Source organism: Pseudophryne corroboree, unplaced genomic scaffold (assembly GCF_028390025.1).
Source record: "Pseudophryne corroboree isolate aPseCor3 unplaced genomic scaffold, aPseCor3.hap2 scaffold_3096, whole genome shotgun sequence".
NCBI classification, from domain to species: domain Eukaryota; kingdom Metazoa; phylum Chordata; class Amphibia; order Anura; family Myobatrachidae; genus Pseudophryne; species Pseudophryne corroboree.
In genome coordinates, this window is record NW_026969775.1 from 1 (window position 1) to 27,806 (window position 27,806).

The following is a 27,806-nucleotide window of genomic DNA, read 5'->3' on the forward strand; positions in this document are numbered from 1 at the left end:
TGGGGAAGTTAGGGCTAGGGGAGAGGAGGAGGTGGGGGAATGAACTGAAGGAAGGAGGGGCGAAAAGGAGGGGGGGGAGGAGAAGTGGGGGGGGGGAGAGGCTGGAAGAAAGTGATGGTGGAGGAAGCTAAAAGGGGGGAGGGGGGAAAAAAAGGGGGGAGGGGAAGGGGCAGAAAAAGAAAAGGGTGGGAAAGGAACAGGGTAATTGTATGATGCAATTATGTGGGTAAGAAAATTGCTGTAATGATATATTCATTTAAACCCTTGGGCATAAGGGTGTCCAATTTGAAGATCCATTCAGATTCCTTTTTCTGTAGAGCCATATTGTAGTCTCCTCCTCTTAATCCATTTTTACATGTTCAAGACCTGAAAAATACAAATCTTCTGTTCGACTGTCATGAAAACGTAAAAAGTGTCTGGCGACTGTGGTGAGCTTCTTGAACTGGGCTGAGTCTCGTTTGGCATTCCTAACTGTGCTGATATGTTCAAGTGCCCTGACTTTCAACATACGAGATGTCATGCCCACATACCTGAGATTACAGGTGCATGAGATGCAATAAATCACATTCTCAGTCCCTACAGTTAAAGAAGTCTTGTACTGTGATCTGCTGATTAAATCTGTCAGTAATTGACATAAGGTTGGTGACGTTTGGGCATAATTTACAATACCGCATGGATAGGTACCTTTGAGAGGTCTCGGTTTTGAGGGGCTGCGAAAAATAGCTTCTGTACCAGTTTGTCTTTTAGGTTTGGTGCCCTCCTCCAGCTCATGTTTGATGTTTTGGCCAATATGGTCTCGAGATGTCCTCATCCATTTTCAGAATATGCCAATGGGTTTGCAGGATTTTTCTGGCCTCTTTCCAATTCTTACAGAAGTCACCGATAAAACGTAGAGTATTTTTGTCTTCCTTAATTTTTGTAGTAGGGAAGACTAAAGAATCCCGTTCTACTTTCTGCACTTCAGATTTGGCTTTTTTTGATAAGTCTGTTGCTGTAATCACGTTCTTTCAATCTTGCAGACAAATCAATGCTTTTGATTTGAAAGGTGGGAATCTTCGGTGCAATTCCGTTTAAGCCTAAGGAATTCTCCCTTAGGAATGTTTTTAATAGTTGATGGGAAATGACTGCTGGTTGAATGGAGTAAACTGTTGGTTGAGGTATCTTTCCTGAAAATTTCGGTGGCTATTATATTGGTATCATCTCGATATATCCTGAGGTCAAGGAATGGGATAGAGGATTTGCTGCTGGTGTATGTAAATTTCATGTTGATCTGGTTGGTATTGAGAGAAAGGATATATTGATCCAGTTTTTCTTGGGTGCCATCCCAGATCATGAAGATGTCATCAATATAACGTATCCAAATCAGGATATGGTTGGTATATTCCTCTTGGTCGTCATGAATACCATTTCCCGTTCCCACCAGCCTAAAAAGAGGTTCGCATATGTGGGGGCACAAGCCGCCCCCATAGCGGTGCCCTCTGGTCTGTATATAGAACGGTTGTTAAAGAGAAAGTAATTGTGATTCAACACAAAATGTAGTAATTCCAACAGGAAATCATGAAAGTCACCAGTGCCACACATAGACAGAAAATATTTAACTGCATTGATACCCAAATCGTGTTTGATGGATGTGTACAGAGATTCAACGTCTAAGCCAACCAGTATGTGGGAATCTTCCAATCGTATACCTTGAATTTTCTTTAAGACGTCAGTCGTGTCTTTGGCGTATGAGGGGAGGGTAAGGACATGTTGTCGCAAATGGACATCGAGGAAGCAGCTGGCTTTCTCCAGGAGACCCCCATTACCTGATATAATGGGTCGTCCAGGTGGATTATCCACATTTTTGTGGACTTTTGGCAACAGATACAGTGTCGGAGTCCTTGGATGTGGAGTATTCAAATAATCCCATTCTGTTTTGGTAATGGTACCTTGTTGTAGGTATCTGTTGATGATTCGAGAATATAAATTTGAAAAATTCTGTGTGGGATCAAACAGGGTCGTCTTGTAACAGGAGGTATCTTTCAGTTGTCTGTTAGCCTCTTTGAGGTATAGTGTGGTAGGCCATACCACGATGTTGCCACCTTTGTCTGACATTTTGATCTGCACGTCGTCCCATTTTTGCATCTCTTTGATGGCTGTTTTCTGTTGTCTGGATAGGTTGCCAGTTGTCTTAAAAGATTTCTGGCGCCGGTAAAGTGTGTCAAAGTCACGTGACACCAGATCCAGAAATACCTTAATCTCAGGACTTTGATTATCCTGAGGAAAAAAGGTGGACTTGTTTTTGCAGATAGGGCGAGTGGAAGTGGAGGGTGGTTCATCCGATAGTTCCTCTAAAATAGCTAGAGCATCTTGTTCCTGTTGAGACCAGACGGCTGAGTCACTGTTTGGCGAGAGAGTGGCCTTATCTTTCTTAGAGAAGTGTTTTTTAAGTAAAAGTTTACGGCCAAAATGTCGGAGATTTATTTCCCACTTAAAACGATCAAAATGGTTGGTCGGTGAGAATGAAAGACCTTTCTCAAGGACACTGGTTTGGTCTTGCGTGAGAACATGTGTGGATAAATTGATTATCCTTAATTTAGTAAGGCTCTCACTGGTTACTTCTGTTTCCTGGAGGGATATCGTCTCTGCTGAGGTGACCGCCATCTTTGTCTTGATGTTCTTCCTTCCCCCCCGCCTGGTTTTTGTTTTGCAGGGTAACCACGGGTCTTGCCCCTGCCTACCTCTAAAAAAGAGGCAGATGCGGAAGTAGAGTGGTGACTGGAATCTCTCCTGCGATCGAAAGGATCTCTCGAGTCTGAGTTGGGGTCTGGATGATCTTCTGTATCTGATGATTCGACTTCAGAGGATGATGGTGTATAATCCCGTCTGGTCGTATCTCTTCTGCGAGTTTGTTGTGTCCACTTGAAAATATGTCCTGAAGTGAAGTCGCGTTTATCCCTAGCGAACTTGGATTTTTTCCTTTCAATGATGTTATCCTCATATGACTCAAGATCTTTTTTCATTTTACCGAAGAAATCTTGGAAGGAAGGGTTGTTTTCCCATTGTTCCAATTTTAAGCCCAAGGTATCGATCTCTTTGGTACATTCTTCCATGATTAGGTGATTATGTTTTATTAAGATACCCATTAAGTCTTGGGAGCATTTTAAGAGACATTGTTCCCAATCTTTACATAGATTGTCTGTGGAGAGTGTAAAAGAAGGAAAGAGTTTAGGCCGTAAGCCTCTTGGAGCTATTTTTTGTCTGCAATAGTGTTCCAGACTGGTTAAATCCCAATCGACTCTAATGCGTCTTTGAAGGATTCTTTTCAAGTGAGAAAGATCCTCTTCCCAATTGGTCTCAGTGATAGAATCAGGGATCTTGATGGGAAAAATGGTATCTAGGTCTTCTATAGATCTTTTATTTTTTAATTCAGTTTTTAAACTGAAAGTGCTCATATTAGTACTGGTCGTTGGCGATAAGAGAGAGGCGTCTGAAATTCTTGAAACAGGAAATTAAAGGAAAAGATACAAGATTAAGACAATAATGTAGAGACAATTATTAATTTTGGCTTGAAAATCTGCCTGGATAACTGTGCTGGGTCCGAGAGCTGAGGAAAAGACCTCAGTACCAAGAATTGTATACAAATAAATTCAGTGTGGAGCCGCACTAGTCTAAACAATCTAAACGTAATATAAATGTAGAATCAAAAGATAAAAACAATATATATGCAGTTTAAAAAAAGGGGAATCTAAAACTGCTAATGATTGGCGGTGCTCCCAGGAATTTTGTAGACTAGACTACAATTGTAAAGGAGAGAAAAAGACAAAAAACCCTTGTTTGGGAGCACTCGTTTATGAAAAAAAATATAATATAAAGTAAGATGAATGATGAGATGGGATAAAACTTAACCTTTAATTGTTTCTTAAATAAAATGGAGGTAAAGTAATTATAAGACTCATGTCTAATGTTTGAAGTAGAAAGCCTTTTTAACAAATGAGGTACAAGGTAATGAAGGAAGGTGAAAATATCAGAGATATTGTGTGTTGCATGGATACCATGGATTTCTGATGAAGTGAGGGTACCCAATGAAGTCACTGTCTATGCCTTATGATGAAGAAATTAATGGTAGCATAATATGGTAGCAAAGTTGGATTGAGATGAGAAGAAATGGCAATGAAGAATGAAGGGGGAGGGGGCCCACTGCACCTGGTATTCTCAGGAGGTTTCCCTTCCTGATACTGACCAGGCCATACCTGCTTAGCTTCCGAGATCGGACAAGATCGGGCATATTCAGGGTAGTATGGCCGTGGGCCTGATTGTTGGAAATGTGGGAGAAGAAATCGGAGGAAATCGACTCCTATTGTCTGTACTAAGCATAAATCAAAACCATGAATAGTCTGGGAGGGTTATTCCAGAAGCAGAGATGCATGATATATCGGATGGGATTTTTCCTTAATTAGGGGCCCACTGCACCTGGTATTCTCAGGAGGTTCACCTTCCCATTACTAACCAGGCCATGCCTGCTTAGCTTCCGAAATTGGACAGGATCGGGCGTATTCAGGGTAGTATGGCCGTGGGCCACTATAGAGGAAAAATGGGAAATGGGGAAGTGAACATGCTCTGCTTACTGTACTTCACACTCAACCACGGCTATGGACAGTCTCAAAATTGTATTTCCAGACAGCGGTATGTCTGGATAGTTCTGAGTGTCTGGGATGTCTTTGCAGAATGAATCAGTGGAAAAAAAATGATGAAAATGATAGGTGGAGTTTTTTTAGGGTGATGAGTTCTCATGGAGATGTTAAATAAAGATGTGTGTGCTGTGTATATGTATGGCTGTATCCATAAAACAAATATCTTGTAATTATAGATCCCCTAAGGGAAAACAGATAAGTGGTCATATGTTGGCAAAAAGGTCAGAGTGTGGCCTTTGTAGTGGGAGTGGACGATACCAATTATCAGACAGCAGTGTTCAGAGCTGAATCAAAAAATTAATTAAAAATTAATCAAATAATTAATTATATTATCATATTTACAAACTACTGGAGAGTAGTCAGATAAATTCTCAAATGCTGACACAGAGCTCAGAACTGGCTCATATATGGAACAATCATATGAATAAAATTGATTGATACTGGAAAATTGAGAATGATTGTTGGTAATTAATAGGAAATAATAATATGCAGACAAATGAAAAATTGCTACCATAAATAGGTTTGTACGAAAGGATACAAATAATACAAAAATGATGCAATGCAATACAATAATACAAAAATCATAAAGGCATAGGCGGGGAATAAGTGCAAAATATAAACATATATATATATATATATATATATATAACACTTCTGAAACAAAGGAAAATATAGTGGTATACAGCGGTCTAATATCCGCTACCACTATCTCTGGGTAAACTGTCAATTCTTTTCAAGCTAATAGTGGGTAATAACATGGATTTAAACCCTGGTGGTCTAATAGGATTACCCACAGTATAAGCAATAGCAGAGAGAAAACACCCGGCAGCGCACATCAGTGTTTGGGCAGGAGATAAATTCCCGTGCTGCACTGAAATATAGTGGTGCGCTAGAGACCCTGGTGGTCTAGTGTTAGTTACCCCCGGCCGCACGGTATGCGGCTAATAGCAAAGAGAGTAAACATACGGCAGCGCAATTAGTGTTGGGCAGGGGATAAATTCCCGTGCTGCACTGAAGTATGGTGGTGCGCTAGAGACCCTGGTGGTCTAGTGTTAGTTACCCCGGCCGCACGGTATGCGGCAGATGTTAAGTTGATTCCCCTGTTCGAAGTCCCGCTGTGGTGACGAGCGCGGCCGCCCGCTTCCGGACTGGGCGTCGCCGCAGTGACGTCACTGTGGACGTTTCTCAACGTACGTTTCACCTATCAGGCTTGGTCACGAGAGCCTCCCTCTATTGCTCTCAAAGTGGCCAGTACTTGAGTGTCAGGACGACCAATGAAAGAGGCATATTGATATGACTGACTGGTGGTAGAGCCAATCAAATCTTATATGGGTTAACAAATGAAAGGATTGCTGTGGCGGGGGAAGGGAAGGGGAGACCGGGATAGATGTGTAGTGATAAAAAAGGTGATGATAGATGGTGAAGGAGAATGGAAAGAAAGGAATGTGAAGGATGAAATGAGAATGTGGTGATAATGAGTAAATGAAACTGAAATGAGTGATGTAGATGTGAGGAGATAGTGAAAATGAAAATGTGAGGAGATGAATGAAAAATGAAAATAAAAATAAATATGAAAATAAATAAAAATAAATATAAAAATAAAAATAAATATAAAAATAAATAAAAATAAAATAAATATAAAAATAAAAATAAAGGGTTAATTGAGAAATGAAGGAAAATACATATAAATAAATGGAATGAGAATAAAAATAAATATAAATATAAATAAAAATAAAATTAAATTAATATAATTAAATTAAAATTTAAATTAAAATTGAAAATAAAAATAAAAATAAAAATAAAAATGATAATAAAAATAAAAATAAAAATAAATAATAATAAAAATAAAAATAAAATTAGAAATAAAAATAAAAATAAAAATAATAAATAATAAATATAAAAATAATAAATATGAAAATAAATAAAAATAAAATAAAATAAAATATAAAATAAAAATAAAATTGATACAAGTGATATGATGAATAAATGAAGATAACATGAAAATGAGGAATGGGTATATGAATATATTGATGAGAGGGGGTGAGGTGATGCTGGGAGTGGAGTGTGTTGTATTCATGTGATATAATGTGTGGGGAGTGATAAAGTGTGAGCAAGTTAGAAAAAGGGGTTGGGTGAGGAATGCTGGAAAATTGGGTGTTTTACTTGTTGTGTGGTGTACTGGTAAATAAATGGTGTGCTAGGTGGAAGTGATGAAGTGTGAGCAGGGTGGAATATGGGGTTTTGTTGATGGAGCAAAAGGGGTAAGCAGGGAGGTGTGGAAAGATGTGGGGAAGTGGGGTGGGGAAACAGACTTAGAGAATGGGTGAAGAATTTGAAGTTGAAAATGTGGTGAGAGAGTGGAAAAAGGATGGAGGGGGGGTTTTGGTGAGGAAAGAAATGAAGAGAAGAGAGAAAAAGAGAAGGAGGGAAACAAGAGTGGGGTTGTGGAGAGTGATGGGGGGGAGAAAGGGGGGGAGGAGTTTAGGGGGAAAGAGAGGGAGAGGGGGGGTGGGGAAGTTAGGGCTAGGGGAGAGGAGGAGGTGGGGAATGAACTGAAGGAAGGAGGGGCGAAAAGGAGGGGGGGGGAGGAGAAGTGGGGGGGGGAGAGGCTGGAAGAAAGTGATGGTGGAGGAAGCTAAAAGGGGGGAGGGGGGGAAAAAAAGGGGGGGAGGGGAAGGGGCAGAAAAAGAAAAGGGTGGGAAAGGAACAGGGTAATTGTATGATGCAATTATGTGGGTAAGAAAATGCTGTAATTGATATATTCATTTAAACCCTTGGGCATAAGGGTGTCCAATTTGAAGATCCATTCAGATTCCTTTTTCTGTAGAGCCATATTGTAGTCTCCTCCTCTTAATCCCATTTTTACATGTTCAAGACCTGAAAAATACAAATCTTCTGTTCGACTGTCATGAAAACGTAAAAAGTGTCTGGCGACTGTGGTGAGCTTCTTGAACTGGGCTGAGTCTCGTTTGGCATTCCTAACTGTGCTGATATGTTCAAGTGCCCTGACTTTCAACATACGAGATGTCATGCCCACATACCTGAGATTACAGGTGCATGAGATGCAATAAATCACATTCTCAGTCCTACAGTTAAAGAAGTCTTGTACTGTGATCTGCTGATTAAATCTGTCAGTAATTGACATAAGGTTGGTGACGTTTGGGCATAATTTACAATTACCGCATGGATAGGTACCTTTGAGAGGTCTCGGTTTTGAGGGCTGCGAAAAATAGCTTCTTACCAGTTTGTCTTTTAGGTTTGGTGCCCTCCTCCAGCTCATGTTGATGTTTTGGCCAATATGGTCCGAGATGTCCTCATCCATTTTCAGAATATGCCAATGGGTTTGCAGGATTTTTCTGGCCTCTTTCCAATTCTTACAGAAGTCACCGATAAAACGTAGAGTATTTTTGTCTTCCTTAATTTTTGTAGTAGGGAAGACTAAAGAATCCCGTTCTACTTTCTGCACTTCAGATTTGGCTTTTTTGATAAGTCTGTTGCTGTATCCACGTTCTTTCAATCTTGCAGACAAATCAATGCTTTTGATTTGAAAGGTGGAATCTTCGGTGCAATTCCGTTTAAGCCTAAGGAATTCTCCCTTAGGAATGTTTTTAATAGTTGATGGGAAATGACTGCTGGTTGAATGGAGTAAACTGTTGGTTGAGGTATCTTTCCTGAAAATTTCGGTGGCTATTATATTGGTATCATCTCGATATATCCTGAGGTCAAGGAATGGGATAGAGGATTTGCTGCTGGTGTATGTAAATTTCATGTTGATCTGGTTGGTATTGAGAGAAAGGATATATTGATCCAGTTTTTCTTGGGTGCCATCCCAGATCATGAAGATGTCATCAATATAACGTATCCAAATCAGGATATGGTTGGTATATTCCTCTTGGTCGTCATTGAATACCATTTCCCGTTCCCACCAGCATAAAAAGAGGTTCGCATATGTGGGGGCACAAGCCGCCCCCATAGCGGTGCCTCTGGTCTGTATATAGAAACGGTTGTTAAAGAGAAAGTAATTGTGATTCAACACAAAATGTAGTAATTCCAACAGGAAATCATGAAAGTCACCAGTGCCACACATAGACAGAAAATATTTAACTGCATTGATACCCAAATCGTGTTTGATGGATGTGTACAGAGATTCAACGTCTAAGCCAACCAGTATGTGGGAATCTTCCAATCGTATACCTTGAATTTTCTTTAAGACGTCAGTCGTGTCTTTGGCGTATGAGGGGAGGGTAAGGACATGTTGTCGCAAATGGACATTGAGGAAGCAGCTGGCTTTCTCCAGGAGACCCCCATTACCTGATATAATGGGTCGTCCAGGTGGATTGTCCACATTTTTGTGGACTTTTGGCAACAGATACAGTGTCGGAGTCCTTGGATGTGGAGTATTCAAATAATCCCATTCTGTTTTGGTAATGGTACCTTGTTGTAGGTATCTGTTGATGATTCGAGAATATAAATTTGAAAAATTCTGTGTGGGATCAAACAGGGTCGTCTTGTAACAGGAGGTATCTTTCAGTTGTCTGTTAGCCTCTTTGAGGTATAGTGTGGTAGGCCATACCACGATGTTGCCACCTTTGTCTGACATTTTGATCTGCACGTCGTCCCATTTTTGCATCTCTTTGATGGCTGTTTTCTGTTGTCTGGATAGGTTGCCAGTTGTCTTAAAAGATTTCTGGCGCCGGTAAAGTGTGTCAAAGTCACGTGACACCAGATCCAGAAATACCTTAATCTCAGGACTTTGATTATCCTGAGGAAAAAAGGTGGACTTGTTTTTGCAGATAGGACGAGTGGAAGTGGAGGGTGGTTCATCCGATAGTTCCTCTAAAATAGCTAGAGCATCTTGTTCCTGTTGAGACCAGACGGCTGAGTCACTGTTTGGCGAGAGAGTGGCCTTATCTTTCTTAGAGAAGTGTTTTTTAAGTAAAAGTTTACGGCCAAAATGTCGGAGATTTATTTCCCACTTGAAACGATCAAAATGGTTGGTCGGTGAGAATGAAAGACCTTTCTCAAGGACACTGGTTTGGTCTTGCGTGAGAACATGTGTGGATAAATTGATTATCCTTAATTTAGTAAGGCTCTCACTGGTTACTTCTGTTTCCTGGAGGGATATCGTCTCTGCTGAGGTGGTTCTTCCTTCCCCCCCGCCTGGTTTTTGTTTTGCAGGGTAACCACGGGTCTTGCCCCTGCCTACCTCTAAAAAAGAGGCAGATGCGGAAGTAGAGTGGTGACTGGAATCTCTCCTGCGATCGAAAGGATCTCTCGAGTCTGAGTTGGGGTCTGGATGATCTTCTGTATCTGATGATTCGACTTCAGAGGATGATGGTGTATAATCCCGTCTGGTCGTATCTCTTCTGCGAGTTTGTTGTGTCCACTTGAAAATATGTCCTGAAGTGAAGTCGCGTTTATCCCTAGCGAACTTGGATTTTTTTCCTTTCAATGATGTTATCCTCATATGACTCAAGATCTTTTTTAATTTTACCGAAGAAATCTTGGAAGGAAGGGTTGTTTTCCCATTGTTCCAATTTTAAGCCCAAGGTATCGATCTCTTTGGTACATTCTTCCATGATTAGGTGATTATGTTTTATTAAGATACCCATTAAATCTTGGGAGCATTTTTAAGAGACATTGTTCCCAATCTTTACATAGATTGTCTGTGGAGAGTGTAAAAGAAGGAAAGAGTTTAGGCCGTAAGCCTCTTGGAGCTATTTTTTGTCTGCAATAGTGTTCCAGACTGGTTAAATCCCAATCGACTCTAATGCGTCTTTGAAGGGTTCTTTTCAAGTGGGAAAGATCCTCTTCCCAATTGGTCTCAGTGATAGAATCAGGGATCTTGATGGGAAAAATGGTATCTAGGTCTTCTATAGATCTTTTATTTTTTAATTCAGTTTTTAAACTGAAAGTGCTCATATTAGTACTGGTCGTTGGCGATAAGAGAGAGGCGTCTGAAATTCTTGAAACAGGAAATTAAAGGAAAAGATACAAGATTAAGACAATAATGTAGAGACAATTACTAATTTTGGCTTGAAAATCTGCCTGGATAACTGTGCTGGGTCCGAGAGCTGAGGAAAAGACCTCAGTACCAAGAATTGTATACAAATAAATTCAGTGTGGAGCCGCACTAGTCTAAACAATCTAAACGTAATATAAATTAAAGTAGAATCAAAAGAAAAAACCAATATATATGCAGTTTAAAAAAAGGGGAATCTAAAACTGCTAATGATTGGCGGTGCTCCCAGGAATTTTGTAGACTAGACTACAATTGTAAAGGAGAGAAAAAGACAAAAAACCCTTGTTTGGGAGCACTCGTTTATGAAAAAAAATATAATATAAAGTAAGATGAATGATGAGATGGGATAAAACTTAACCTTTAATTGTTTCTTAAATAAAATGGAGGTAAAGTAATTATAAGACTCATGTCTAATGTTTGAAGTAGAAAGGCCTTTTTAACAAATGAGGTACAAGGTAATGAAGGAAGGTGAAAATATCAGAGATATTGTGTGTTGCATGGATACCATGGATTTCTGATGAAGTGAGGGTACCCAATGAAGTCACTGTCTATGCCTTATGATGAAGAAATTAATGGTAGCATAATATGGTAGCAAAGTTGGATTGAGATGAGAAGAAATGGCAATGAAGAATGAAGGGGGAGGGGGCCCACTGCACCTGGTATTCTCAGGAGGTTTCCCTTCCTGATACTGACCAGGCCATACCTGCTTAGCTTCCGAGATCGGACAAGATCGGGCGTATTCAGGGTAGTATGGCCGTGGGCCTGATTGTTGGAAATGTGGGAGAAGAAATCGGAGGAAATCGACTCCTATTGTCTGTACTAAGCATAAATCAAAACCATGAATAGTCTGGGAGGGTTATTCCAGAAGCAGAGATGCATGATATATCGGATGGGATTTTTCCTTAATTAGGGGCCCACTGCACCTGGTATTCTCAGGAGGTTCACCTTCCCATTACTAACCAGGCCATGCCTGCTTAGCTTCCGAAATTGGACAGGATCGGGCGTATTCAGGGTAGTATGGCCGTGGGCCACTATAGAGGAAAAATGGGAAATGGGGAAGTGAACATGCTCTGCTTACTGTACTTCACACTCAACCACGGCTATGGACAGTCTCAAAATTGTATTTCCAGACAGCGGTATGTCTGGATAGTTCTGAGTGTCTGGGATGTCTTTGCAGAATGAATCAGTGGAAAAAAAATGATGAAAATGATAGGTGGAGTTTTTTTTAGGGTGATGAGTTCTCATGGAGATGTTAAATAAAGATGTGTGTGCTGTGTATATGTATGGCTGTATCCATAAAACAAATATCTTGTAATTATAGATCCCCTAAGGGAAAACAGATAAGTGGTCATATGTTGGCAAAAAGGTCAGAGTGTGGCCTTTGTAGTGGGAGTGGACGATACCAATTATCAGACAGCAGTGCTTCAGAGCTGAATCAAAAAATTAATTAAAAATTAATCAAATAATTAATTATATTATCATATTTACAAACTACTGGAGAGTAGTCAGATAAATTCTCAAATGCTGACACAGAGCTCAGAACTGGCTCATATACGGAACAATCATATGAATAAAATTGATTGATACTGAAAATTGAGAATGATTGTTGGTAATTAATAGGAAATAATAATATGCAGACAAATGAAAAATTGCTACCATAAATAGGTTTGTACGAAAGGATACAAATAATACAAAAAATGATGCAATGCAATACAATAATACAAAAATCATAAAGGCATAGGCGGGGAATAAGTGCAAAATATAAACATATATATATATATATATATATAACACACTTCTGAAACAAAGGAAAATATAGTGGTATACAGCGGTCTAATATCCGCTACCACTATCTCTGGGTAAACTGTCAATTCTTTTCAAGCTAATAGTGGGTAATAACATGGATTTAAACCCTGGTGGTCTAATAGGATTACCCACAGTATAAGCAATAGCAGAGAGAAAACACCCGGCAGCGCACATCAGTGTTTGGGCAGGAGATAAATTCCCGTGCTGCACTGAAATATAGTGGTGCGCTAGAGACCCTGGTGGTCTAGTGTTAGTTACCCCCGGCCGCACGGTATGCGGCTAATAGCAAAGAGAGTAAACATACGGCAGCGCAATTAGTGTTGGGCAGGGGATAAATTCCCGTGCTGCACTGAAGTATGGTGGTGCGCTAGAGACCCTGGTGGTCTAGTGTTAGTTACCCCGGCCGCACGGTATGCGGCAGATGTTAAGTTGATTCCCCTGTTCGAAGTCCCGCTGTGGTGACGAGCGCGGCCGCCCGCTTCCGGACTGGGCGTCGCCGCAGTGACGTCACTGTGGACGTTTCTCAACGTACGTTTCACCTATCAGGCTTGGTCACGAGAGCCTCCCTCTATTGCTCTCAAAGTGGCCAGTACTTGAGTGTCAGGACGACCAATGAAAGAGGCATATTGATATGACTGACTGGTGGTAGAGCCAATCAAATCTTATATGGGTTAACAAATGAAAGGATTGCTGTGGCGGGGGAAGGGAAGGGGAGACCGGGATAGATGTGTAGTGATAAAAAAGGTGATGATAGATGGTGAAGGAGAATGGAAAGAAAGGAATGTGAAGGATGAAATGAGAATGTGGTGATAATGAGTAAATGAAACTGAAATATGAGTGATGTAGATGTGAGGAGATAGTGAAAATGAAAATGTGAGGAGATGAATGAAAAATGAAAATAAAAATAAATATGAAAATAAATAAAAATAAATATAAAAATAAAAATAAAATATAAAAATAAATAAAAATAAAATAAAATATAAAAATAAAAATAAAGGGTTAATTGAGAAATGAAGGAAAATACATATAAATAAATGGAATGAGAATAAAAAATAAATATAAATATAAATAAAAATAAAATTAAATTAATATAATTAAATTAAAATTTAAATTAAAATTGAAAATAAAAATAAAAATAAAAATAAAAATGATAATAAAAATAAAAATAAAAATAAATAATAATAAAAATAAAAATAAAATTAGAAATAAAAATAAAAATAAAAATAATAAATAATAAATAATAAATATAAAAATAATAAATATGAAAATAAATAAAAATAAAATAAAATAAAATATAAAATAAAAATAAAATTGATACAAGTGATATGATGAATAAATGAAGATAACATGAAAATGAGGAATGGGTATATGAATATATTGATGAGAGGGGGTGAGGTGATGCTGGGAGTGGAGTGTGTTGTATTCATGTGATATAATGTGTGGGGAGTGATAAAGTGTGAGCAAGTTAGAAAAAGGGGTTGGGTGAGGAATGCTGGAAAATTGGGTGTTTTACTTGTTGTGTGGTGTACTGGTAAATAAATGGTGTGCTAGGTGGAAGTGATGAAGTGTGAGCAGGGTGGAATATGGGGTTTTGTTGATGTGAGCAAAAGGGGTAAGCAGGGAGGTGTGGAAAGATGTGGGGAAGTGGGGTGGGGGAAACAGACTTAGAGAATGGGTGAAGAATTTGAAGTTGAAAATGTGGTGAGAGAGTGGAAAAAAGGATGGAGGGGGGGTTTTTGGTGAGGAAAGAAATGAAGAGAAGAGAGAAAAAGAGAAGGAGGGAAACAAGAGTGGGGTTGTGGAGAGTGATGGGGGGGAGAAAGGGGGGGAGGAGTTTAGGGGGAAAGAGAGGGAGAGGGGGGGTGGGGAAGTTAGGGCTAGGGGAGAGGAGGAGGTGGGGGAATGAACTGAAGGAAGGAGGGGCGAAAAGGAGGGGGGGGGGAGGAGAAGTGGGGGGGGGAGAGGCTGGAAGAAAGTGATGGTGGAGGAAGCTAAAAGGGGGGAGGGGGGAAAAAAAGGGGGGGAGGGGAAGGGGCAGAAAAAGAAAAGGGTGGGAAAGGAACAGGGTAATTGTATGATGCAATTATGTGGGTAAGAAAATGCTGTAATTGATATATTCATTTAAACCCTTGGGCATAAGGGTGTCCAATTTGAAGATCCATTCAGATTCCTTTTTCTGTAGAGCCATATTGTAGTCTCCTCCTCTTAATCCCATTTTTACATGTTCAAGACCTGAAAAATACAAATCTTCTGTTCGACTGTCATGAAAACGTAAAAAAGTGTCTGGCGACTGTGGTGAGCTTCTTGAACTGGGCTGAGTCTCGTTTGGCATTCCTAACTGTGCTGATATGTTCAAGTGCCCTGACTTTCAACATACGAGATGTCATGCCCACATACCTGAGATTACAGGTGCATGAGATGCAATAAATCACATTCTCAGTCCTACAGTTAAAGAAGTCTTGTACTGTGATCTGCTGATTAAATCTGTCAGTAATTGACATAAGGTTGGTGACGTTTGGGCATAATTTACAATTACCGCATGGATAGGTACCTTTGAGAGGTCTCGGTTTTGAGGGCTGCGAAAAAATAGCTTCTTACCAGTTTGTCTTTTAGGTTTGGTGCCCTCCTCCAGCTCATGTTGATGTTTTGGCCAATATGGTCCGAGATGTCCTCATCCATTTTCAGAATATGCCAATGGGTTTGCAGGATTTTTCTGGCCTCTTTCCAATTCTTACAGAAGTCACCGATAAAACGTAGAGTATTTTTGTCTTCCTTAATTTTTGTAGTAGGGAAGACTAAAGAATCCCGTTCTACTTTCTGCACTTCAGATTTTGGCTTTTTTTGATAAGTCTGTTGCTGTATCCACGTTCTTTCAATCTTGCAGACAAATCAATGCTTTTGATTTGAAAGGTGGAATCTTCGGTGCAATTCCGTTTAAGCCTAAGGAATTCTCCCTTAGGAATGTTTTTAATAGTTGATGGGAAATGACTGCTGGTTGAATGGAGTAAACTGTTGGTTGAGGTATCTTTCCTGAAAATTTCGGTGGCTATTATATTGGTATCATCTCGATATATCCTGAGGTCAAGGAATGGGATAGAGGATTTGCTGCTGGTGTATGTAAATTTCATGTTGATCTGGTTGGTATTGAGAGAAAGGATATATTGATCCAGTTTTTCTTGGGTGCCATCCCAGATCATGAAGATGTCATCAATATAACGTATCCAAATCAGGATATGGTTGGTATATTCCTCTTGGTCGTCATTGAATACCATTTCCCGTTCCCACCAGCCTAAAAAGAGGTTCGCATATGTGGGGGCACAAGCCGCCCCCATAGCGGTGCCTCTGGTCTGTATATAGAAACGGTTGTTAAAGAGAAAGTAATTGTGATTCAACACAAAATGTAGTAATTCCAACAGGAAATCATGAAAGTCACCAGTGCCACACATAGACAGAAAATATTTAACTGCATTGATACCCAAATCGTGTTTGATGGATGTGTACAGAGATTCAACGTCTAAGCCAACCAGTATGTGGGAATCTTCCAATCGTATACCTTGAATTTTCTTTAAGACGTCAGTCGTGTCCTTTGGCGTATGAGGGGAGGGTAAGGACATGTTGTCGCAAATGGACATCGAGGAAGCAGCTGGCTTTCTCCAGGAGACCCCCATTACCTGATATAATGGGTCGTCCAGGTGGATTGTCCACATTTTTGTGGACTTTTGGCAACAGATACAGTGTCGGAGTCCTTGGATGTGGAGTATTCAAATAATCCCATTCTGTTTTGGTAATGGTACCTTGTTGTAGGTATCTGTTGATGATTCGAGAATATAAATTTGAAAAATTCTGTGTGGGATCAAACAGGGTCGTCTTGTAACAGGAGGTATCTTTCAGTTGTCTGTTAGCCTCTTTGAGGTATAGTGTGGTAGGCCATACCACGATGTTGCCACCTTTGTCTGACATTTTGATCTGCACGTCGTCCCATTTTTTGCATCTCTTTGATGGCTGTTTTCTGTTGTCTGGATAGGTTGCCAGTTGTCTTAAAAGATTTCTGGCGCCGGTAAAGTGTGTCAAAGTCACGTGACACCAGATCCAGAAATACCTTAATCTCAGGACTTTGATTATCCTGAGGAAAAAAGGTGGACTTGTTTTTTGCAGATAGGGCGAGTGGAAGTGGAGGGTGGTTCATCCGATAGTTCCTCTAAAATAGCTAGAGCATCTTGTTCCTGTTGAGACCAGACGGCTGAGTCACTGTTTGGCGAGAGAGTGGCCTTATCTTTCTTAGAGAAGTGTTTTTTAAGTAAAAGTTTACGGCCAAAATGTCGGAGATTTATTTCCCACTTGAAACGATCAAAATGGTTGGTCGGTGAGAATGAAAGACCTTTCTCAAGGGACACTGGTTTGGTCCTTGCGTGAGAACATGTGTGGATAAATTGATTATCCTTAATTTAGTAAGGCTCTCACTGGTTACTTCTGTTTCCTGGAGGGATATCGTCTCTGCTGAGGTGACCGCCATCTTTGTCTTGATGTTCTTCCTTCCCCCCCGCCTGGTTTTTGTTTTGCAGGGTAACCACGGGTCTTGCCCCTGCCTACCTCTAAAAAAGAGGCAGATGCGGAAGTAGAGTGGTGGACTGGAATCTCTCCTGCGATCGAAAGGATCTCTCGAGTCTGAGTTGGGGTCTGGATGATCTTCTGTATCTGATGATTCGACTTCAGAGGATGATGGTGTATAATCCCGTCTGGTCGTATCTCTTCTGCGAGTTTGTTGTGTCCACTTGAAAATATGTCCTGAAGTGAAGTCGCGTTTATCCCTAGCGAACTTGGATTTTTTTCCTTTCAATGATGTTATCCTCATATGACTCAAGATCTTTTTTCATTTTACCGAAGAAATCTTGGAAGGAAGGGTTGTTTTCCCATTGTTCCAATTTTAAGCCCAAGGTATCGATCTCTTTGGTACATTCTTCCATGATTAGGTGATTATGTTTTATTAAGATACCCATTAAGTCTTGGGAGCATTTTAAGAGACATTGTTCCCAATCTTTACATAGATTGTCTGTGGAGAGTGTAAAAGAAGGAAAGAGTTTAGGCCGTAAGCCTCTTGGAGCTATTTTTTGTCTGCAATAGTGTTCCAGACTGGTTAAATCCCAATCGACTCTAATGCGTCTTTGAAGGGTTCTTTTCAAGTGGGAAAGATCCTCTTCCCAATTGGTCTCAGTGATAGAATCAGGGATCTTGATGGGAAAAATGGTATCTAGGTCTTCTATAGATCTTTTATTTTTAATTCAGTTTTTAAACTGAAAGTGCTCATATTAGTACTGGTCGTTGGCGATAAGAGAGAGGCGTCTGAAATTCTTGAAACAGGAAATTAAAGGAAAAGATACAAGATTAAGACAATAATGTAGAGACAATTACTAATTTTGGCTTGAAAATCTGCCTGGATAACTGTGCTGGGTCCGAGAGCTGAGGAAAAGACCTCAGTACCAAGAATTGTATACAAATAAATTCAGTGTGGAGCCGCACTAGTCTAAACAATCTAAACGTAATATAAATGTAGAATCAAAAGAAAAAACCAATATATATGCAGTTTAAAAAAAGGGGAATCTAAAACTGCTAATGATTGGCGGTGCTCCCAGGAATTTTGTAGACTAGACTACAATTGTAAAGGAGAGAAAAAGACAAAAAAACCCTTGTTTGGGAGCACTCGTTTATGAAAAAAAATATAATATAAAGTAAGATGAATGATGAGATGGGATAAAAACTTAACCTTTAATTGTTTCTTAAATAAAATGGAGGTAAAGTAATTATAAGACTCATGTCTAATGTTTGAAGTAGAAAGCCTTGTTTAACCTTTTTAACAAATGAGGTACAAGGTAATGAAGGAAGGTGAAAATATCAGAGATATTGTGTGTTGCATGGATACCATGGATTTCTGATGAAGTGAGGGTACCCAATGAAGTCACTGTCTATGCCTTATGATGAAGAAATTAATGGTAGCATAATATGGTAGCAAAGTTGGATTGAGATGAGAAGAAATGGCAAATGAAGAATGAAGGGGGAGGGGGCCCACTGCACCTGGTATTCTCAGGAGGTTTCCCTTCCTGATACTGACCAGGCCATACCTGCTTAGCTTCCGAGATCGGACAAGATCGGGCGTATTCAGGGTAGTATGGCCGTGGGCCTGATTGTTGGAAATGTGGGAGAAGAAATCGGAGGAAATCGACTCCTATTGTCTGTACTAAGCATAAATCAAAACCATGAATAGTCTGGGAGGGTTATTCCAGAAGCAGAGATGCATGATATATCGGATGGGATTTTTCCTTAATTAGGGGCCCACTGCACCTGGTATTCTCAGGAGGTTCACCTTCCCATTACTAACCAGGCCATGCCTGCTTAGCTTCCGAAATTGGACAGGATCGGGCGTATTCAGGGTAGTATGGCCGTGGGCCACTATAGAGGAAAAATGGGAAATGGGGAAGTGAACATGCTCTGCTTACTGTACTTCACACTCAACCACGGCTATGGACAGTCTCAAAATTGTATTTCCAGACAGCGGTATGTCTGGATAGTTCTGAGTGTCTGGGATGTCTTTGCAGAATGAATCAGTGGAAAAAAAATGATGAAAATGATAGGTGGAGTTTTTTTAGGGTGATGAGTTCTCATGGAGATGTTAAATAAAGATGTGTGTGCTGTGTATATGTATGGCTGTATCCATAAAAACAAATATCTTGTAATTATAGATCCCCTAAGGGAAAACAGATAAGTGGTCATATGTTGGCAAAAAGGTCAGAGTGTGGCCTTTGTAGTGGGAGTGGACGATACCAATTATCAGACAGCAGTGTTCAGAGCTGAATCAAAAAATTAATTAAAAATTAATCAAATAATTAATTATATTATCATATTTACAAACTACTGGAGAGTAGTCAGATAAATTCTCAAATGCTGACACAGAGCTCAGAACTGGCTCATATATGGAACAATCATATGAATAAAATTGATTGATACTGGAAAATTGAGAATGATTGTTGGTAATTAATAGGAAATAATAATATGCAGACAAATGAAAAATTGCTACCATAAATAGGTTTGTACGAAAGGATACAAATAATACAAAAATGATGCAATGCAATACAATAATACAAAAATCATAAAGGCATAGGCGGGGAATAAGTGCAAAATATAAACATATATATATATATATAACACACTTCTGAAACAAAGGAAAATATAGTGGTATACAGCGGTCTAATATCCGCTACCACTATCTCTGGGTAAACTGTCAATTCTTTTCAAGCTAATAGTGGGTAATAACATGGATTTAAACCCTGGTGGTCTAATAGGATTACCCACAGTATAAGCAATAGCAGAGAGAAAACACCCGGCAGCGCACATCAGTGTTTGGGCAGGAGATAAATTCCCGTGCTGCACTGAAATATAGTGGTGCGCTAGAGACCCTGGTGGTCTAGTGTTAGTTACCCCCGGCCGCACGGTATGCGGCTAATAGCAAAGAGAGTAAACATACGGCAGCGCAATCAGTGTTGGGCAGGGGATAAATTCCCGTGCTGCACTGAAGTATGGTGGTGCGCTAGAGACCCTGGTGGTCTAGTGTTAGTTACCCTGGCCGCACGGTATGCGGCAGATGTTAAGTTGATTCCCCTGTTCGAAGTCCCGCTGTGGTGACGAGCGCGGCCGCCCGCTTCCGGACTGGGCGTCGCCGCAGTGACGTCACTGTGGACGTTTCTCAACGTACGTTTCACCTATCAGGCTTGGTCACGAGAGCCTCCCTCTATTGCTCTCAAAGTGGCCAGTACTTGAGTATCAGGATGACCAATGAAAGAGGCATATTGATATGACTGACTGGTGGTAGAGCCAATCAAATCTTATATGGGTTAACAAATGAAAGGATTGCTGTGGCGGGGGAAGGGAAGGGGAGACCGGGATAGATGTGTAGTGATAAAAAAGGTGATGATAGATGGTGAAGGAGAATGGAAAGAAAGGAATGTGAAGGATGAAATGAGAATGTGGTGATAATGAGTAAATGAAACTGAAATGAGTGATGTAGATGTGAGGAGATAGTGAAAATGAAAATGTGAGGAGATGAATGAAAAATGAAAATAAAAATAAATATGAAAATAAATAAAAATAAATATAAAAATAAAAATAAATATAAAAATAAATAAAAATAAAATAAATATAAAAATAAAAATAAAGGGTTAATTGAGAAATGAAGGAAAATACATATAAATAAATGGAATGAGAATAAAAATAAATATAAATATAAATAAAAATAAAATTAAATTAATATAATTAAATTAAAATTTAAATTAAAATTGAAAATAAAAATAAAAATAAAAATAAAAATGATAATAAAAATAAAAATAAAAATAAATAATAATAAAAATAAAAATAAAAATAGAAATAAAAATAAAAATAAAAAATAATAAATAATAAATAATAAATATAAAAATAATAAATATGAAAATAAATAAAAATAAAATAAAATAAAATATAAAATAAAAATAAAATTGATACAAGTGATATGATGAATAAATGAAGATAACATGAAAATGAGGAATGGGTATATGAATATATTGATGAGAGGGGGTGAGGTGATGCTGGGAGTGGAGTGTGTTGTATTCATGTGATATAATGTGTGGGGAGTGATAAAGTGTGAGCAAGTTAGAAAAAGGGGTTGGGTGAGGAATGCTGGAAAATTGGGTGTTTTACTTGTTGTGTGGTGTACTGGTAAATAAATGGTGTGCTAGGTGGAAGTGATGAAGTGTGAGCAGGGTGGAATATGGGGTTTTGTTGATGGAGCAAAAGGGGTAAGCAGGGAGGTGTGGAAAGATGTGGGGAAGTGGGGTGGGGAAACAGACTTAGAGAATGGGTGAAGAATTTGAAGTTGAAAAATGTGGTGAGAGAGTGGAAAAAGGATGGAGGGGGGGGTTTTGGGTGAGGAAAGAAATGAAGAGAAGAGAGAAAAAGAGAAGGAGGGAAACAAGAGTGGGGTTGTGGAGAGTGATGGGGGGAGAAAGGGGGGGAGGAGTTTAGGGGGAAAGAGAGGGAGAGGGGGGGGTGGGGAAGTTAGGGCTAGGGGAGAGGAGGAGGTGGGGAATGAACTGAAGGAAGGAGGGGCGAAAAGGAGGGGGGGGAGGAGAAGTGGGGGGGGGAGAGGCTGGAAGAAAGTGATGGTGGAGGAAGCTAAAAGGGGGGAGGGGGGAAAAAAAGGGGGGGAGGGGAAGGGGCAGAAAAAGAAAAGGGTGGGAAAGGAACAGGGTAATTGTATGATGCAATTATGTGGGTAAGAAAATGCTGTAATTGATATATTCATTTAAACCCTTGGGCATAAGGGTGTCCAATTTGAAGATCCATTCAGATTCCTTTTTCTGTAGAGCCATATTGTAGCCTCCTCCTCTTAATCCCATTTTTACATGTTCAAGACCTGAAAAATACAAATCTTCTGTTCGACTGTCATGAAAACGTAAAAAGTGTCTGGCGACTGTGGTGAGCTTCTTGAACTGGGCTGAGTCTCGTTTGGCATTCCTAACTGTGCTGATATGTTCAAGTGCCCTGACTTTCAACATACGAGATGTCATGCCCACATACCTGAGATTACAGGTGCATGAGATGCAATAAAATCACATTCTCAGTCCTACAGTTAAAGAAGTCTTGTACTGTGATCTGCTGATTAAATCTGTCAGTAATTGACATAAGGTTGGTGACGTTTGGGCATAATTTACAATTACCGCATGGATAGGTACCTTTGAGAGGTCTCGGTTTTGAGGGCTGCGAAAAATAGCTTCTTACCAGTTTGTCTTTTAGGTTTGGTGCCCTCCTCCAGCTCATGTTGATGTTTTGGCCAATATGGTCCGAGATGTCCTCATCCATTTTCAGAATATGCCAATGGGTTTGCAGGATTTTTCTGGCCTCTTTCCAATTCTTACAGAAGTCACCGATAAAACGTAGAGTATTTTTGTCTTCCTTAATTTTTGTAGTAGGGAAGACTAAAGAATCCCGTTCTACTTTCTGCACTTCAGATTTGGCTTTTTTGATAAGTCTGTTGCTGTATCCACGTTCTTTCAATCTTGCAGACAAATCAATGCTTTTGATTTGAAAGGTGGAATCTTCGGTGCAATTCCGTTTAAGCCTAAGGAATTCTCCCTTAGGAATGTTTTTAATAGTTGATGGGAAATGACTGCTGGTTGAATGGAGTAAACTGTTGGTTGAGGTATCTTTCCTGAAAATTTCGGTGGCTATTATATTGGTATCATCTCGATATATCCTGAGGTCAAGGAATGGGATAGAGGATTTGCTGCTGGTGTATGTAAATTTCATGTTGATCTGGTTGGTATTGAGAGAAAGGATATATTGATCCAGTTTTTCTTGGGTGCCATCCCAGATCATGAAGATGTCATCAATATAACGTATCCAAATCAGGATATGGTTGGTATATTCCTCTTGGTCGTCATTGAATACCATTTCCCGTTCCCACCAGCCTAAAAAGAGGTTCGCATATGTGGGGGCACAAGCCGCCCCCATAGCGGTGCCTCTGGTCTGTATATAGAAACGGTTGTTAAAGAGAAAGTAATTGTGATTCAACACAAAATGTAGTAATTCCAACAGGAAATCATGAAAGTCACCAGTGCCACACATAGACAGAAAATATTTAACTGCATTGATACCCAAATCGTGTTTGATGGATGTGTACAGAGATTCAACGTCTAAGCCAACCAGTATGTGGGAATCTTCCAATCGTATACCTTGAATTTTCTTTAAGACGTCAGTCGTGTCTTTGGCGTATGAGGGGAGGGTAAGGACATGTTGTCGCAAATGGACATCGAGGAAGCAGCTGGCTTTCTCCAGGAGACCCCCATTACCTGATATAATGGGTCGTCCAGGTGGATTGTCCACATTTTTGTGGACTTTTGGCAACAGATACAGTGTCGGAGTCCTTGGATGTGGAGTATTCAAATAATCCCATTCTGTTTTGGTAATGGTACCTTGTTGTAGGTATCTGTTGATGATTCGAGAATATAAATTTGAAAAATTCTGTGTGGGATCAAACAGGGTCGTCTTGTAACAGGAGGTATCTTTCAGTTGTCTGTTAGCCTCTTTGAGGTATAGTGTGGTAGGCCATACCACGATGTTGCCACCTTTGTCTGACATTTTGATCTGCACGTCGTCCCATTTTTGCATCTCTTTGATGGCTGTTTTCTGTTGTCTGGATAGGTTGCCAGTTGTCTTAAAAGATTTCTGGCGCCGGTAAAGTGTGTCAAAGTCACGTGACACCAGATCCAGAAATACCTTAATCTCAGGACTTTGATTATCCTGAGGAAAAAAGGTGGACTTGTTTTTTGCAGATAGGGCGAGTGGGAAGTGGAGGGTGGTTCATCCGATAGTTCCTCTAAAATAGCTAGAGCATCTTGTTCCTGTTGAGACCAGACGGCTGAGTCACTGTTTGGCGAGAGAGTGGCCTTATCTTTCTTAGAGAAGTGTTTTTTAAGTAAAAGTTTACGGCCAAAAATGTCGGAGATTTATTTCCCACTTGAAACGATCAAAATGGTTGGTCGGTGAGAATGAAAGACCTTTCTCAAGGACACTGGTTTGGTCTTGCGTGAGAACATGTGTGGATAAATTGATTATCCTTAATTTAGTAAGGCTCTCACTGGTTTACTTCTGTTTCCTGGAGGGATATCGTCTCTGCTGAGGTGACCGCCATCTTTGTCTTGATGTTCTTCCTTCCCCCCCGCCTGGTTTTTGTTTTGCAGGGTAACCACGGGTCTTGCCCCTGCCTACCTCTAAAAAAGAGGCAGATGCGGAAGTAGAGTGGTGACTGGAATCTCTCCTGCGATCGAAAGGATCTCTCGAGTCTGAGTTGGGGGTCTGGATGATCTTCTGTATCTGATGATTCGACTTCAGAGGATGATGGTGTATAATCCCGTCTGGTCGTATCTCTTCTGCGAGTTTGTTGTGTCCACTTGAAAATATGTCCTGAAGTGAAGTCGCGTTTATCCCTAGCGAACTTGGATTTTTTTCCTTTCAATGATGTTATCCTCATATGACTCAAGATCTTTTTTCATTTTACCGAAGAAATCTTGGAAGGAAGGGTTGTTTTCCCATTGTTCCAATTTTAAGCCCAAGGTATCGATCTCTTTGGTACATTCTTCCATGATTAGGTGATTATGTTTTATTAAGATACCCATTAAGTCTTGGGAGCATTTTAAGAGACATTGTTCCCAATCTTTACATAGATTGTCTGTGGAGAGTGTAAAAGAAGGAAAGAGTTTAGGCCGTAAGCCTCTTGGAGCTATTTTTTGTCTGCAATAGTGTTCCAGACTGGTTAAATCCCAATCGACTCTAATGCGTCTTTGAAGGGTTCTTTTTCAAGTGGGAAAGATCCTCTTCCCAATTGGTTTCAGTGATAGAATCAGGGATCTTGATGGGAAAAATGGTATCTAGGTCTTCTATAGATCTTTTATTTTTTAATTCAGTTTTTAAACTGAAAGTGCTCATATTAGTACTGGTCGTTGGCGATAAGAGAGAGGCGTCTGAAATTCTTGAAACAGGAAATTAAAGGAAAAGATACAAGATTAAGACAATAATGTAGAGACAATTACTAATTTTGGCTTGAAAATCTGCCTGGATAACTGTGCTGGGTCCGAGAGCTGAGGAAAAGACCTCAGTACCAAGAATTGTATACAAATAAATTCAGTGTGGAGCCGCACTAGTCTAAACAATCTAAACGTAATATAAATGTAGAATCAAAAGAAAAAACCAATATATATGCAGTTTAAAAAAAGGGGAATCTAAAACTGCTAATGATTGGCGGTGCTCCCAGGAATTTTGTAGACTAGACTACAATTGTAAAGGAGAGAAAAAGACAAAAAACCCTTGTTTGGGAGCACTCGTTTATGAAAAAAAATATAATATAAAGTAAGATGAATGATGAGATGGGATAAAACTTAACCTTTAATTGTTTCTTAAATAAAATGGAGGTAAAGTAATTATAAGACTCATGTCTAATGTTTGAAGTAGAAATCCTTGTTTAACCTTTTTAACAAATGAGGTACAAGGTAATGAAGGAAGGTGAAAATATCAGAGATATTGTGTGTTGCATGGATACCATGGATTTCTGATGAAGTGAGGGTACCCAATGAAGTCACTGTCTATGCCTTATGATGAAGAAATTAATGGTAGCATAATATGGTAGCAAAGTTGGATTGAGATGAGAAGAAATGGCAATGAAGAATGAAGGGGGAGGGGGCCCACTGCACCTGGTATTCTCAGGAGGTTTCCCTTCCTGATACTGACCAGGCCCATACCTGCTTAGCTTCCGAGATCGGACAAGATCGGGCGTATTCAGGGTAGTATGGCCGTGGGCCTGATTGTTGGAAATGTGGGAGAAGAAATCGGAGGAAATCGACTCCTATTGTCTGTACTAAGCATAAATCAAAACCATGAATAGTCTGGGAGGGTTATTCCAGAAGCAGAGATGCATGATATATCGGATGGGATTTTTTCCTTAATTAGGGGCCCACTGCACCTGGTATTCTCAGGAGGTTCACCTTCCCATTACTAACCAGGCCCATGCCTGCTTAGCTTCCGAAATTGGACAGGATCGGGCGTATTCAGGGTAGTATGGCCGTGGGCCACTATAGAGGAAAAATGGGAAATGGGGAAGTGAACATGCTCTGCTTACTGTACTTCACACTCAACCACGGCTATGGACAGTCTCAAAATTGTATTTCCAGACAGCGGTATGTCTGGATAGTTCTGAGTGTCTGGGATGTCTTTGCAGAATGAATCAGTGGGAAAAAAATGATGAAAATGATAGGTGGAGTTTTTTTAGGGTGATGAGTTCTCATGGAGATGTTAAATAAAGATGTGTGTGCTGTGTATATGTATGGCTGTATCCATAAAACAAATATCTTGTAATTATAGATCCCCTAAGGGAAAACAGATAAGTGGTCATATGTTGGCAAAAAGGTCAGAGTGTGGCCTTTGTAGTGGGAGTGGACGATACCAATTATCAGACAGCAGTGTTCAGAGCTGAATCAAAAAATTAATTAAAAATTAATCAAATAATTAATTATATTATCATATTTACAAACTACTGGAGAGTAGTCAGATAAATTCTCATATGCTGACACAGAGCTCAGAACTGGCTCATATATGGTACAATCATATGAATAAAATTGATTGATACTGGAAAATTGAGAATGATTGTTGGTAATTAATAGGAAATAATAATATGCAGACAAATGAAAAATTGCTACCATAAATAGGTTTGTACGAAAGGATACAAATAATACAAAAATGATGCAATGCAATACAATAATACAAAAATCATAAAGGCATAGGCGGGGAATAAGTGCAAAATATAAACATATATATATATATATATATATATATAACACACTTCTGAAACAAAGGAAAATATAGTGGTATACAGCGGTCTAATATCCGCTACCACTATCTCTGGGTAAACTGTCAATTCTTTTCAAGCTAATAGTGGGTAATAACATGGATTTAAACCCTGGTGGTCTAATAGGATTACCCACAGTATAAGCAATAGCAGAGAGAAAACACCCGGCAGCGCACATCAGTGTTTGGGCAGGAGATAAATTCCCCGTGCTGCACTGAAATATAGTGGTGCGCTAGAGACCCTGGTGGTCTAGTGTTAGTTACCCCCGGCCGCACGGTATGCGGCTAATAGCAAAGAGAGTAAACATACGGCAGCGCAATCAGTGTTGGGCAGGGGATAAATTCCCGTGCTGCACTGAAGTATGGTGGTGCGCTAGAGACCCTGGTGGTCTAGTGTTAGTTACCCCGGCCGCACGGTATGCGGCAGATGTTAAGTTGATTCCCCTGTTCGAAGTCGTCCCGCTGTGGTGACGAGCGCGGCCGGCCGCTTCCGGACTGGGCGTCGCCGCAGTGACGTCACTGTGGACGTTTCTCAACGTACGTTTCACCTATCAGGCTTGGTCACGAGAGCCTCCCTCTATTGCTCTCAAAGTGGCCAGTACTTGAGTATCAGGACGACCAATGAAAGAGGCATATTGATATGACTGACTGGTGGTAGAGCCAATCAAATCTTATATGGGTTAACAAATGAAAGGATTGCTGTGGCGGGGGAAGGGAAGGGGAGACCGGGATAGATGTGTAGTGATAAAAAAGGTGATGATAGATGGTGAAGGAGAATGGAAAGAAAGGAATGTGAAGGATGAAATGAGAATGTGGTGATAATGAGTAAATGAAACTGAAATGAGTGATGTAGATGTGAGGAGATAGTGAAAATGAAAATGTGAGGA

At 39.9% G+C, this 27,806-nt stretch overlaps 8 pseudogenes; all 8 read right to left on the minus strand.

Moving 5' to 3' along the window:
- Positions 1 to 4,173: 4,173 nt before the first annotated feature.
- Positions 4,174 to 4,291, minus strand: LOC135017096 (5S ribosomal RNA; annotated as a pseudogene).
- A 149-nt stretch (positions 4,292 to 4,440) lies between these two features.
- LOC135017091 (5S ribosomal RNA) lies at positions 4,441 to 4,558 on the minus strand (annotated as a pseudogene).
- A 6,781-nt stretch (positions 4,559 to 11,339) lies between these two features.
- LOC135017094 (5S ribosomal RNA) lies at positions 11,340 to 11,457 on the minus strand (annotated as a pseudogene).
- Positions 11,458 to 11,606: 149 nt separating this feature from the next.
- Positions 11,607 to 11,724, minus strand: LOC135017092 (5S ribosomal RNA; annotated as a pseudogene).
- A 6,834-nt stretch (positions 11,725 to 18,558) lies between these two features.
- On the minus strand, positions 18,559 to 18,676 carry LOC135017095 (5S ribosomal RNA; annotated as a pseudogene).
- A 149-nt stretch (positions 18,677 to 18,825) lies between these two features.
- On the minus strand, positions 18,826 to 18,943 carry LOC135017093 (5S ribosomal RNA; annotated as a pseudogene).
- A 6,814-nt stretch (positions 18,944 to 25,757) lies between these two features.
- Positions 25,758 to 25,876, minus strand: LOC135017090 (5S ribosomal RNA; annotated as a pseudogene).
- Positions 25,877 to 26,026: 150 nt separating this feature from the next.
- LOC135017097 (5S ribosomal RNA) lies at positions 26,027 to 26,145 on the minus strand (annotated as a pseudogene).
- Positions 26,146 to 27,806: the final 1,661 nt, after the last annotated feature.